This window comes from Apteryx rowi, unplaced genomic scaffold (assembly GCF_003343035.1).
Source record: "Apteryx rowi isolate R43461 unplaced genomic scaffold, aptRow1 scaffold_36, whole genome shotgun sequence".
NCBI classification, from domain to species: domain Eukaryota; kingdom Metazoa; phylum Chordata; class Aves; order Apterygiformes; family Apterygidae; genus Apteryx; species Apteryx rowi.
Window position 1 is genome coordinate 2541612 of NW_020450085.1, and position 14501 is coordinate 2556112.

The window sequence follows — 14501 nt, forward strand, 5'->3', positions numbered from 1 at the left end:
TTAGAAACTCGCATGAGAATGTTATTTCCAATATTTCTTGGAATTAGCTGATACAGCCATATTCTCTGCTTGGGAGGTTTCAGCTAAGAGTTAGTAGGTATCCCAGCTTGGCATGCATAGTGCTTCCAAGGTTCAAATGTACAAGTGGAAAAAGTTCTTCTCCCTGCTATGTGTTCCAATAAATTGGCAGGGTGATTTCAGTCTTTGGTCCATCTCAACACAGAAAAAACTAGGATTTTAACAGAAGGAAAAGACAGAGCAAAAGAGAGGACACACAGTTTGCCTTGTCTACATCTCATTTGCAAAAGAGGTGCACAAGGAAAGTGGAAGTGCTATGGTGATCCACATGTGGTATTGTTAGGACCCGCGTGGTTTCCATAATCCAGAGCATGCCGGCTGTGCAATATGCTCACATGCCTTCTCTACAAGGATTCTGAGCCTGTGTGCAATAATTTCTGGAGCTGACATTGCTGAGATTTACAGTGTGGAAAAAAATAGAAAAACTGGAAGATAAAAGCCAAAAGACTTGCTCTATCTATGGCTTGCAGAAGTGGCAGAAACATTCAGAATATGATACCTTGAGTTCTCACTCCCTGAAAATAAGGCTGGTCAGTATCTTATCTGACAAATAAAGATGACTATTACTTTTAAGAGCATAAATGTGAATAGCTGCATCTGAAACAAAGTAAGCAACGTCCTGGGGTTTCCAAAGTTCCTCTGAAGCACCTGAAACCTGAGTCAGCTCATGCAGAAGAGGTAGACTGGCTTCCCCCAGTAGTGCTCTCTACAGGGAATTGGTATGCAGGGGTGCAGGACCCTCCTTCCCCCTGCTCACCTCTCCATGGTGCAGACCTATGCCTTGCCCTCTCCCTGAAAGGCTGTAGGATGTCGGTACAGACTCTGAGAACAGTATTTTAGCCAGCATAGGATGCATGGTATATTTGAAATTCACTGTCAGGATAAAGAATAAATGAAAAAGCCTGTATTATTCAGAGTTGTACTCATAAGTACAGTTGCTAATCATTTGGGGAGGAAGGGAGCATAAAGAGACAGAAAGAAAACAATTATCATTCTGCAACGTGGGGGTAGTTTCCACCCTCACAATTAGAGGGTGGCTATCCAAATACCTGGTCTGGCATTTGGGTCAGCAGATACATAGTTTGAGGTTAAAAAACGTCAGCATCTGTACTGGCCTAAACAGCTTTTCCCTTCATCCTTGGCCATGAGTTTCCACCCTGCTCCATCCCTGCAGTTGCATTACTGCCACAGATTTTGGAGCCCATTGATGAGCCAGTATGGAGCATTTAGGCAAGTTGTTTTTAATCCAGACCATTTTCCTCATCTGATTCACCAGACAGCCCTGCAAACAGTTGCATCAGTGCAACCAAGGGGGATAAATAAGAAGGCAATCAAATTATTTGTGGGAAAAAAATAATGACCCAGTTACCAGGGAACAACCCTAGYTTTATTTGAGGGAATTGTTGCTCAAATTTTTTACTAAATGCTTGTGTTGAAAGTTTCAAATGAATACTAAAAGTTTTATGTTAACAATCTGAAGTTATTAAATATGACCTTACTGGGAGGCATGACCACCAAAAACAGAGCATGTATCTCCATAGCAAAAGAACACTGAAGTTAGAGTAGTTATGAGAGATCTGTTTTCCCCTTTAAAAAGACAAAATTTGTTGTAATAGTAAGATAAAACATTACCAACAGTGCAGCACAAGATCTCCAGTACAGGAAAGAATCGATGAAGAATCTCAGATAAGATCTGCAAATTGCAACTGTGAGCATCAGGGCCAAGGCCAGCTTGCTTTCACATGACAACCTTATTGACATAAGTAGGATTCCTCCCATAGAAAAGGGCACTCCCAGTCTTCATTTAGAAGATGTACAATCAAGTTAGTAGCAAATTATATACAATTACAATTTTATTGCCTTTGAATGTATCTATCACCACATATGTCCCTGATGGTCACTTTCTTAGAGATTCCAATTTCAGGCAACCTCAAGCCTATTCCACGCTCCCATTGATTCGAACAGCACCAGGACTGGATTCATGTATAATTAGAGACAGTAAAGCGATGGGGCTGAGCTACAAATGGGAGCTGTGTGTGTGTGTTCCCAGACTGAACGCAGCAGGGAGAACCTGACACACACATGGACAGAGAACTCCTTTCTTATGGAAACCAGGTGTTGCAAGTAATAAAATTCCAGGTAAACAGCACAGACTGAATGCTGGCCTTTAGGTGAGCATGACTATGAAACTGGTGGCATCACATGTGCATGTCTGTGAACAGAATTAGGGGTTTTTTACAATGCCACAGTACTAAAATCACTGAGGATTCATGAATGGACTCACTGAAATTAAAAGAAGGGTTAAATGAGGACAAAATAGAGAAGAGTTTTGTCTGTTGTTTTTTTTTTTTTAACTTAAAAGGATTAACTCTTAAAATGAAACTGTTAAACATATATTTATGATGAAAACTTCAAATATTTCAGAATAAAATATTTTCATAGAATATTAATCTTTCAAAGCATCTTCTGTGAATAAATCCACTAAGTAAAAATATCAGGAAAAAAACCTCTCCACCTCAAACAAGTTCTGAACTATCATAAATAAGAATTCATTCATGCTAATTAATGTCAACCTTAATATAAAACAGAGGAAAAGCTCATGAGGCAGGTTCTGATCTAGAGATGAAAATACAATCTTACAAAAGTATTCTTTATTTCTCTACCAAAAGTCCATGTGGTTGTGTGCTAACTCCTGTTCTCTTTGTTAAAGAAGAAAATAATGATTACTCTCAGAATTTATTTMTACATAAAGATGAGTTCCTAGAGATGCAGGATACTCAGTAAACTACGTTTCAGAAAAGAATTCAAATCACTGTTTTCATTGCCTTTTTCTCCCCTTTTAATTTACTAGATAGCCTAGACTGACAAAATGTTTCCCAATACAACACCGGAATACAAGATGATATTCAGTTAGGTCTAACTCCCTTACAGCTGGCATCTGCTTCCGTTGAGTCAGCGAAAGCACTAACTAATGTGCGACTAAAGCTTAACGCGTAAAGCAAGGTGTTTGCATTGTATGAGCTCTGGAACAATGTTTAGAAACCATAAGGCTGATTTACTGTTAAACAAAAAACCAGAAATCTCAAAGTGGTGTCCCCTTGGGGTACTACTGGGTAACCAGATGTTTGACTGTTAGCATTTGTACCCACCAAATCACTGCCTTAAGAAGCTGGTCCCAGATGTTTTTGTACAGTATATTTTGGACTAAGTTATTTTAAAAATGCCTCTGTTCCATATGAGTGAAGCTTACAATGATCTGTCAATAGCATGAAAGGGTTCTTTTTCATGTGCATTTGCATTGTTTAATTAACTTTCTTTAATATACATGACATTCCTCATGCTGTGAGATATATGGGAGGTAAATCAGTACAAGATGGCAGTTCTTTGTCTCTCCTGGAAAGGCAAATTGCTTCTCTCAATTCCCTTTTTTCTTCCTCACTGGACCAATACACACAATCAAGAATTAACTTACTGCAGATGTAAACACCATTGTGCCTCCCCAGTGTGTTCTCTGCCTCAGTGCTGACAGTCCCAAAATTTGGGGGTTTGGTTTTGTCACCACCCAGAAAGCAGAAGTCGTTGTCTCTCACCATCTAATCAAGGTAATAATTAGAGGGAGTGGATCTGAAGCTAAGAACAAGAAAAAGGCTTTTCAATCACTGCCTCTGCATTTCAATCGAAGGCCTGTGCTGTACAACACTGGAGAACAAGGTGTAAATCAGTTTAAGAACACAGTTCTGCATTCAATGCGTTGTGGTTTACAGCTCCCAAATGACCTTCATCTATCTTCCTTAGCTGCAGAGGTGTATAATTGAACTAAAGAGAGACTTGAATAATGAGGTTGAGAGTGGCAGCTCCACTGCTGTTGCTTAATAGTGTACCAGCCTGGCACTTTGTTTTCTGATATGTAACAAAATACTGTAGTGGGTCCAATTCTTCAGGGTGACACCTGCTGATAGTGCCTCTTTTAAAAGGAGCAGGTTTTTGCAAGCTGAAAAACTATAAATCTCTGACTGCAACTAGGATCCCCAAAATACAATTATATGAGCCATTTTCTATTCAATATCTGCTCACAAAAGCTCAGGGAGAAAAACTGCAATTATTTGCTCTTCTTCAGTCATGGAATCTTTCTATTTTTTTAACTTCGCATCTTTCTTATGAAAGATTGCCCTTTCGGCTCAGAGGATTGCAGTGCCACACTTTCTAGGAAGACTTCTGCACTGGGGCCTGGCTGGGAAGAGCAGAGATGAAGCCTCTGAAGCAGCCTTTCAAGCAACAAGACCCTGTTTTTCACATCGTGCTTTTCCTATATTTACGGGTACCAGAGTCAGAGTCACCGTTTCTCTCCTTTGTGAGGTTAACGTTAGAGGTCTGCAGTCTTTTTGGTTCCTCCTTGTCCCCAGTTCATTACTGATACCTACTCTGGAAAAAAGGGCTAGCAGTCCACTAGGCCCAGCTCAGTGTCAGATGTCTCCCCAGTGAAGCGACTGTCAAGAACCACTGCTCCTCTTGTGGCAATTTGTTGATGTCATGGGCACTAAAGACTTACTCATACATTTACAGCACCAGCCAAGGAGTCAGTCTGCTAACAGTCTCCCTGCAATACCAACAACAGTACCTGTGGTCAGCCCTGACCGAGCAGCAAAGGGGAATTCGAAGCCAGGGTGCCCCATCGCGGCTCCCAGAAGCAGGACAGCAACAGGGCGAACTCTAGGGCCCCCAGCAGAGCAGGAAAAAGAAATAAAGTCAGATGCAGGAACTGACTTCTGCAGAGGGATCCACTGAGGAAGTTATATCGTACTCTGGTCACTTCTAAATCTTGTGAAAACAACCTACTCTTCCCCCACTCCTGAAACCACCTCTGAAAGCCACATGAGCAACCAGAACGTGCTAGGGCAGCTTTCCCTCCAAAATCTTCATTAGTCTACATCATCTGTTTGACATATACAACCAAAAATGAGGAACTGTAGTGCCTTGAGGATTTTCACTTTTATTATTTTATTCTCCTCCCTTCTCATTTTTGTTGTTTGTTGACCTGATAGTGCAAAGTTTTGGGGTTTGGGGCTGGCGTTTTTCACTGCCTTGGAGAGCCCTATCACCACGCTCCTAGAGAATTTGGTATCTTACAGTTTCTTCAGCAGGTAACAGAAGTGAGGCAAAGAAGATCTCAGAAAACAGCAAGACTATGCCTGGTGTCCAGACTAATGCCAGGAGGGAAAAGCCACTGTGGGTTTTTAAACATTGCAGCGTTTCCAGGGGTGAGAGGCCTTTACACTTGGGATACACTAACAGAGTGGTGACGAAATAAACCACAGGACATTTGGACATTTTACTGGAAATCAGCCATGCAAAACTGAATTTCAACCAAAAAAATAGGTTTAAATATAAATGACCCAGTCTGGCTTTGTAGAGGTCAGCATCAATTTCTAAAATATGTAGCTCTGAAAGGAAAAAATTTAGACTTATCAAATTTATGCTTTTCTTGGCTCCAGAATTTCAGTTTGCCATCCTACCCAGTGTTAAATGCCTCCAAAAATATTGAGCGGTCTCACTTTCAAGTAGCTTTATTACAGCTTGAAGAATTAAGCCCCAGTCGGCTTCATGTGACTCTCATGTTAAATTTTGGTTAAAATAAAAAAGTGGCAACAAAGGCTGCAAGCATGAAGCTGTAAGTGAAGTGGCGATCTATACAAATGTCTGGGGGATTAAGTAATAGTGACTTAAAGCCATTAAGGGCAGTGTGAGGTAAGTACTGACTTACAAGAGTGGTCCTGCCTATTTTAATGGGCTTTTGTTTGCAAGGAAGGGTAACACAGACAAGTCCCCAGCCTTATCTAAAACAGGAGTCCAGGCAAACTTCCCTCTTACCGAAGACTTGACTGACACAACAGTTTTGTCAGGGCTGAATTTAGCCCCTTCAGTAGGGGCAGCATCTCTGTCCAGTTTCAAATGCATGAAAGAAGGCTGAGAAAATGCAGGATGGCAGGCGTTACAGCTTCTTCACCACCACAGGCCAAGCTGACTGGTGCAGCAAAGACTGGTACCTCGTTCATGATATGGGATGTGCCTTTGCCACAAATCAGAAAAATCTCATCAGAGGGAAAGTAATAAAGGTGATAGCACTGTCCTTTGGGACTCTCAGCCTTTAAGTAAGTACAAGAAGCCTGTCTGGAAAGAATGAGGTAGGAGGCATTCATGACTTTTTCAATTTCACACCTCCGCTACCTGCCTACATTGGTTAAACACAAAGCTGCTCTCCAAGCCTGACGATCTCCTTGGATTTACTCTGACAAGTGACTCTCCTTTATAGGGGAGCATTACTGGATATTATTTTTCAACATCCTAACACTGACACACCTGGTGCATCTGTCCAGGAATAATGGAGAAGCAGGCAAACTGTCACTCTTCTAACTGTCTAATTGACTACATTACCGTGAAGAAGTGCAGAGGTGAACTTTATTTACCTTCGGATATCTGCTTGTGAGACAGATTCTGCTCTCAGCTATTTCTTTGTGAGTTTGGTGCAATGCCCTTGACTCTGGCTCAAGAGAGTTACTTTGGTTTGATACCAGTTTGGCTGAAGAAAGACTTACACCTTTCCTGTCAGCATACAGCACACAGAGATCTTCAGAGAAACAAACAAAATAAAACCTCACATCTCTTTCTTCATTAGCACCAACGCTAGTGAAGAGAGCCACCAGACTCGGACACTGTAAATCTCACAGACAACAGCACATTTCTACAGATAAACCATCAATACAAAAGCACTGAAAAACAGTTCGTGATTTTAGGGGTACAGGGAAAGAAACTGATTTGTTTTTTGGGGAATGCTTCTTGCATCGAAAGATAAAAAGAGAGAAAGACTCTGGTGGTCCTCCACTCTTAGTGACTGTCCCACACAGAGGGACAGTAGCTTCCAGAATCCCAACATAAATTAAGTTCACCATACCAGCCTTGGAGATGCTGCAATTGCCCCAAGTTTGATGAAACTGGAGAGGTTTACTCTCCAAGGAGATTCCTAAATTACTTTCACTACTTAATTATACATTGAGAAATGAGAAAACACCTTGACTTGGCAGAATTGAGGCATATGCTTTATTGATCTGACTTTGGTACTTCTGAAGTCTGACCTGTCGCAACAAGCTTAGAAGATGTGGTGTGCCCAGAAAACAGGCTGTTCTGTTAGCAGCCTGACAATAATGATCTTTATCCTTGATTATCAATACAGCACCCACGTTCAGTGTTTTATCTATCTAAGTCAACTTAGGAGGTAAGACATGAGGAAAGGGAGCTTGAATACTAGCAGGCGACATCCAGCTGACCACACCATAAGGAGATTTTGCAGCTGTGGCAAGCAGCGCAGACCTCTCAAATCTCAATCAGCAGACTCATTCTGGCTGCTAGACAGCTTGGTCACTGTCACGGACACTCACATCTTGTTTAGTTGCACTTCGTGTGAAGATTTTTCATCGCAGAAGCGGCTACCAGAGGCTTGTGAGAGCTTTAAACACCTGCACACATGCCTCTTGTTTATAGGGAGGGAACACAGCAAGGGGGAGCATTGATTCTGGGGTCTGCCCTTGTACATTCAGAGACACGCAGGCCATGCCACTGGCCAGTGATGACAGATGCACAAAAGGAGATCAAGTCACCTATGCGGGCTGCAGCCAGAAACAGGAGGCACCTCCTTCCCCACAGCTCTTCCTCAGACAACTTACCCTTCTCTCTTTTACCCCTCTCTGTTTTCACCTCCTATGTCATCCTTCACAGCGAGGTTGCCTTGAAGGACTGTGTTGCTTTCACTGAAACGCAGCATGACTGCGACACAAAAGCACCCAGTGGCAGCTCCAGCCGTGGCCTTCAAGGAGAGGATGCCTGGTGGCCTCTTTCAGTACAGCCTCCCCTCTCCCAGTTTTCCATAAACAAACACACCTAGTTTCATCTCTCTGTCTGCTCCGTGTTTCCAATGCAGTTCAGAAGAGCATTCCTCTTCTGAACATCTCCACCGGTACCGAACACAGCCCTTTCCACCCCCGTGAGCTGAGCCCGCTTTCCCTGGGAGCAGCATGTCCTCTCGCAGGGACGGAGCCAGCCACCAGGGAGCCCTGCACGCGCACCACTTCCCCACATCTCAAGGGTGCCCTCCTTGTCTGAGCAGAGCACTTCAAATCACAGTCAAATCCAATAAAGTATTATTACAAGTAGTCAATATTTCAATCAAAAACTCCACCAAAACCTCGCCTCCATTTCCTGTGGAAAATCTTGTGATTTACAGCAAGTAACTGCATAGGATTGAAGCCACAAGGGATAATGGGGTCTAGTCGTTTGAAATAATTAAAAGCCCCTCTCTCCTGCAAGGTCACCTATGAAAGAGCCACCACCATCTGGCAAATAGATCAGGCTTTGCCAAATGCTGCGCACACCCGCTTGTCGGGAGGTCTGTCGGTTGGCTTTTGTGGCACGAAGACTCTGACTCGAGGAAAGAAGAAAACACAGATGAATTGTTATATCTTCCCCCAGGAATGCTTTGAAAATAAGTACCTTTTGGTGCTTTGGGGGCCCTCCAAAGGCAAACAAGTTGCTCCTCAAAGGAAATACCAGAAACACTCCCTGACAAGAAAGCGTCAGCTGATTCCCGAGGCAGCCTGAACTCCACCAAATGCGAAGGAAACGAGGCGCGCTCCCCCTTGGAGCCGGCTGCGGAGGTATGGCACCGGGCTTCGGGGAGCCAAGCAGACACAGTCCCCCCGCGCGGCAGCACAACCACCTTCACGTCAGAGCGAGCAGCTGAACGGGTGCGCTGGGCTCAAGACAGGGCATGGAGTCACTGCTTGTACATGATTAATGCACACTCCAGCAGCATCTATTTTTCTGAACATCCCAGGTTGCTAGAAATGCAGGAAAATGGTAGATCATTACCTGATACCGTTAAAGCAAGTCTGTTACTCACACCAGTAGATTTGGCAGGTCTGGTTAAAATAATCTTCTTCCAAAACTGTAATGTGGAGATTTACAAAAATGATCTGGCTGGGAGATTACAAAAGCACACCACAAAAATAAAAGCAGTTAGAATGGTATTCCAACATTGGAAAAGTCTGATTTACCAAGTCAGTTCCAGAATTGCTGTAAAATTCATAAATTGTTAGAATCTACGGTTTTATTTGAAGTCCTTTGCTTACTTGAAAAATCCACAGGAATAGAAAAGTCCTGTGTGCAAATTTCTCAGAGCTTCTGCTTTCAGTGAAACGTCTAAACAATGCTCGATTTCCAAATGTCTTTCCCATCCTCACAACATACTTTAAAATTGACATCAAAGTCTGTGTGATCTTCTTGGGGAGCAGCACCATGTAAGCCAGAGTTGCTCTCAGTACTTGGCAATGTCTTAAGCTGTGCACTTAATTATAGAAGAGAGGGAAAAAATGACTTTACATAATGTGGGCGAGAGAGTCACACAGCTCTGCATTTCATTCTAATTATAGAAAAATCAGAGATCTGCATAGCTTAAGTGCGGGTAGCATGGAGTCCTAATTGTGTTACTTGTGTATGAAGCTGGACTGACTCAATGCTAAATGGGCAATCGCAAGGTCCTGTTTTTCAGCCACCCTCCCTCCTTCCCTCTTCCTGTAATTTGAAGACATAAGCAATGAATTTGGAGCACCTATTCAGCACTCTGAGAATGGAAAACAGCAGCACTACATACAATTAAATATAATTCCTAAAGAGAGAAAAGACTGAGGAGGGATTTAATAATTATTGAGCCCAGTTCTTCAATTCTTCATTTCATCTTAAGAGACCCTGATCAACTGACTATTTTTTGAATGGATAGTTATAGTTCAGTGGTGAAGATTTACAGAGCATTCAAAAATAACACAAAAAAACCCCAAATACATCCATAATTTTTAAATATTTCCTTATTTTATCTCTTTTAGTGCAGTTTTCCTGCAATCACTTGCACTTACAATCATAAAAACTGAAATTTTCTATTAACCCTAGAAATGCACACACAGGTCCTGTTGAGGAAATTTTCCCACCGATCAGTTTTACCAAACAGAGGACAAATCAGTTGTCAGAAATGAGCATTGATCTGTCTTTGGTGGGTGTAAATCAAGAGCAAGTCCACTAAAATCAGTCATGTTACAGTTGTAACACACTGGTATAAATGAGAAGAGTAAAGGTCAAAGATTATGAAAAGGTAATAATTATCAATTAACTATCAGTGAGTGATTACAGTAGTGCTTAAAGGACAACGGAGGCTGAGAATTCCTTGTGAGAACAGCACACACTAAGAAAAATTGCTGCTTCAGAGAGCTTAAATGAATTCCCTGGTATCAGGATTATCCTGTGCATAATTTCAACAAGCTGTAGTAATTTTGTGGTTTTGTTTAGATCTTTTGAATATGTTCATTTATTTAAATATGGGCATTTTTCATGTTAGAAGTGAGCTTAGAGGAGCAAGTCATTTAATACAGCTCAAACAGAAAGGCACCAAAGAGTAACTAAGGATCAGAAAGTCCGGTTAGGTTTAATTGCAAACACAAGCCATTATAGCAGGGTTGGGAATTAACAACATTACTGAGTTTGATTTCTGCAGAGGATGACTACCATGCAGAGAGAAAGGTAGGAAAACAATCATAAAAATAAGAATGGGAAATAAAATGTAGGCTTACATGAGTGAAAATAAAGTCTGTGGGGGGTAAGGGGAGGGGCATTAATAGGCCCAAGCAGGATGGGGGGGGAAAAGAAGAAAACAAAGAGAAATCTTTTAACATACAAAGAAAAAACAGAAACATCACAACTAAATCAAATGTATGTCTACTGCAGGTAAGAACATTAACACCAGCTGCTATTACATTTCTCAAACCCATCATAGTTAAAACAACAACAACAACAACAACAACAAATCCCTTCATTTCTGTATAATCTTCTTTTGTGTGTGAGTATGGAAAATGTCACCAAAAATAGCTGAGTCATTTCCAAGAGGGAGTCTAAGAAAATACTGTTTTTTCCAATTTCCAAAGTTTCAAAACAATTCCTGGTAATATTCCTCTTCAAAAACTTCATTGATACCAGAAATTGCAACTCATTAAGAGAATATTTGTCAAGCTGCAGAGTCGTTAGATAAAACCTATTCTTAACTCAGGACATGTTTTGACTAGTGGGGGATGCTTCTGTGCAAAACGGTTGTGTTAGAAAAAGTGAAATATAGGGGAAGTTCTTGCTTTCCTTCCATTCTTCCAGTAATAACAGTACAGGAAAACCATGGGATTATAAGTCCCTATTACTTTTTTTTTTTAATTTTAGCATTTAAATAGAAAAGAGCAAAGACCTTTACATGAGTGCCAAAGCTCATCACCTCTACCGCGGGGCTTCCCCACCTCTGCACACCAGTCATGGTGCCACCACGCACTGCCTTGTGCAGCCTCCTCTCCGTACGTGAACAGCCGCTGAGCCACAAGCTGGGGCTGCTCCCATCACCACTGCCACTGCCACTAGCGGCAGGGAAATCCTAGCCACGTACGTCACCTAATACACCTTAGAAAATACAGGCCTGGTGATATATGTTATTCACCAGGTTGTCCAGGAGAAAATCTGGGACCTCTTGCAAGAAAATGTCCTCTCCAGCATACACTTCAGCTGGGTTGTGCCCTTTGAAGCCAGCGTTACTGCAAGGAGGGAGGGAGAAGATGCTATCCCAGACGCGCCAAGGCACCATGCTCAAATCCTGAAGATAGAGCACCCACCTCGGGCACCCAGGTGCCCACAGCAGGCTATCCAGACTGGTCTTTTTAATTTGACTTGCTCTATAAGGAGATCAGGTGTGGGGGAAAGGTGCAGAGCAGAGACCTGCCCACTTCATTCAGAGCTTTGCAGGACTCCAGTGACCTGCTCCCGCGTTCCCTTGACTTCAGGGTTTTTTTTGCTTCTTTTGATGGGCTTGCACCTAACCCCAGTGTGTCAGTGCTCAACCACAATCAAGCTCCCAGCAGCAAACTAGCTAGTGCATATCAGAAGAGGAAACCATTTTTTTACATTTACCCCAGAGCTGTTTGCTCTGCCATAGCTAGCCTCTATGACACAATGGAAATCTATTTACATCACTATTTTTTCTAAGAAATATTAAGATTCAGAGAGCAATGCCATACTATTACGAAAAACAACTTGCAGTATTAGCAGTATTGTGGGAAGCCAAGAAGAAACATTCCTAACGCAGTATGAACAAATCCTTTGTAGAATGCAACCCAGATTTTTTATTCTTATCCATGCTTCTGGTTAGGCATCAGTAACATTTTTGAGGCGGTGCTCAGACTACAATATAAGGATTGAAAGTAACTGATCTAAACTTATTGTTCTCTGGAGACTAAGCAAACAACTTGACATAGCAGGCTTTCAATACCAAAGATAAAAAGTGCAAACATTTTATTCAGCAGACAAGTTTGTGAAGAGGTTGCCACATATATTTGTCAATTGCTAAAATTTCTCACTTAGCAGTTCTGCCTCTCTCAAGTTAATATTTTCCCAGAGCAGAGATGGAAAGAATTTAGTGATTGCAGCGTCCTTTAGATCTTCTGAGCAAACCAAAACTCTTGCCAGGTAATTGACATAAGCCCCTGTTTACCAAATGCTCTTCAACCTAAAACCAATAAATGATTAACAAGGAACTTCTCAAGTCACTTTCCAGATGTTGTTTGTTGAGACATCCTTCCACTACAAGGACAAATGGGGCAGAAATAAGTGAACAGCAAGAGATTTGACAATAACGTAGCAATGCACAGCTTAGCAAGATCCTGCCACTCAGTGGAATATCCCCAAGGCTGAATAATTTGGGTGAACACCACTGTACAAAGGTTAAATCTACTTTCATTTATATAAACGGAAATGTGTCCCAGCTGGTAGTCATTAGGTTTGAAGAACAGAACGCTCGTATTTTCTCAAAACAGGTAATAACAACAAGCCTTTAACACGAGAGCAAAGGGTAGCAGCTCAGTAGCTCTTACACTGTTTGATGTGCCTAATGCTTTATTCTTTTTCTTACTGTAGAACAAATCTTAAGATAGCTGCAAAGTTTTATAGAATGAGCTGTGAAAAGTTATGCCAATAACAAAAAATGTGAGGAGTGCAATTTTTCCATTCTTTTGCCCCTTATTATATTCCTAAAAATATTATTGTTTCTACAATAATACCAATACAAAGCAATATACATGGGACAGAGCTCCATACATACTACACCAGCATAAGGATGACTGTGTATGACCAGGAATGGGAAGGACATAAGTGACCACTTAAACCAGCAACAATTGGCACAGCTAAAATGTCAAAATACCTAGAGAAGGCTAGGCTGGGTTTGGTAGTGTGCATATGTGCATAGGTGGGGGGGGGGGGTGTGAACTACCCCATACGCATATAGAGTGACAGAATCAGAGCTCTAGTCTCAAAACTACCGTGATGAAAATTTTGAACTTTATAAACAATTTTTTTTCCAAACTATCAAGTGGGATAGGATCAAACAAAGGTTACATATGTATAGATAATAGGAATGGATAGCAGAGCTGGAATAAGGAAATTATAATTGGAACTGATCTAGAAAAAAATATAGCCATACTTTAGTGATCAAATTTGCAGAGCCAGGATTGCATTGAAATAAGCTGCTGAAATCTACTAGCTGGCTTTGCAAAATTTCAATCTCAGATGCCTGAAATCCTACAAAAATGTGCATGTTGCTTTCTGCCTTATGTTAAAATCTATAATAATTCAGGCACATTTGAATAAGAGATAAAAGAAAAGGATAATAGGACCTGTCTGGTTTGGGATTCAGTCAAAACCTGGGACCCTCCCTTTGATGGGGATGTGATTCACTACTCTGCATCAAACAAACAACAGTAACGGTTTCAGAGATAATGGGTATTTGGACACTTTCAGCAGCAAGAAAACAGGGGGGAATAGCAATACAGGATAGAAAAAGAGCCTCTTCCTTCTCTCCCACACTCTCAATACTAACACCTCATATATGACAACAGATGTCCCACTTCAGTCACTACAAGTGACCCATGGTGATGATCTAAACAAGCCCCACTTCAGTTTAGTGCACTGAAATAAATTCCCTGGTATTAGCACCAGAATATTTCAGCTCTGTGCCGTAGGGCTCGTTTCCCAGCCCTGCAAGCCTGCAACAACCACGGAGACCTGGGGGCAGGAGAGGTTGGAGGGGCGGAGAAGCCAGCGCACCAACACTTTTTGGGTGCATCATAGTTATCCTCACCTGCTCACTGTAGTTTCGGCAAGGTGGTGGCATTTCCCCACTGTCCAGTCCCAAAGGGAAGGATTTAGTTCTCCTAAACTCTGGAGGGCCCCATCTAGCATTAGATATTGTGGCTGTGAGCTGAGGAAAGGATTTGTTCCTAAAGTTGTATTAGACTACTAAGCCA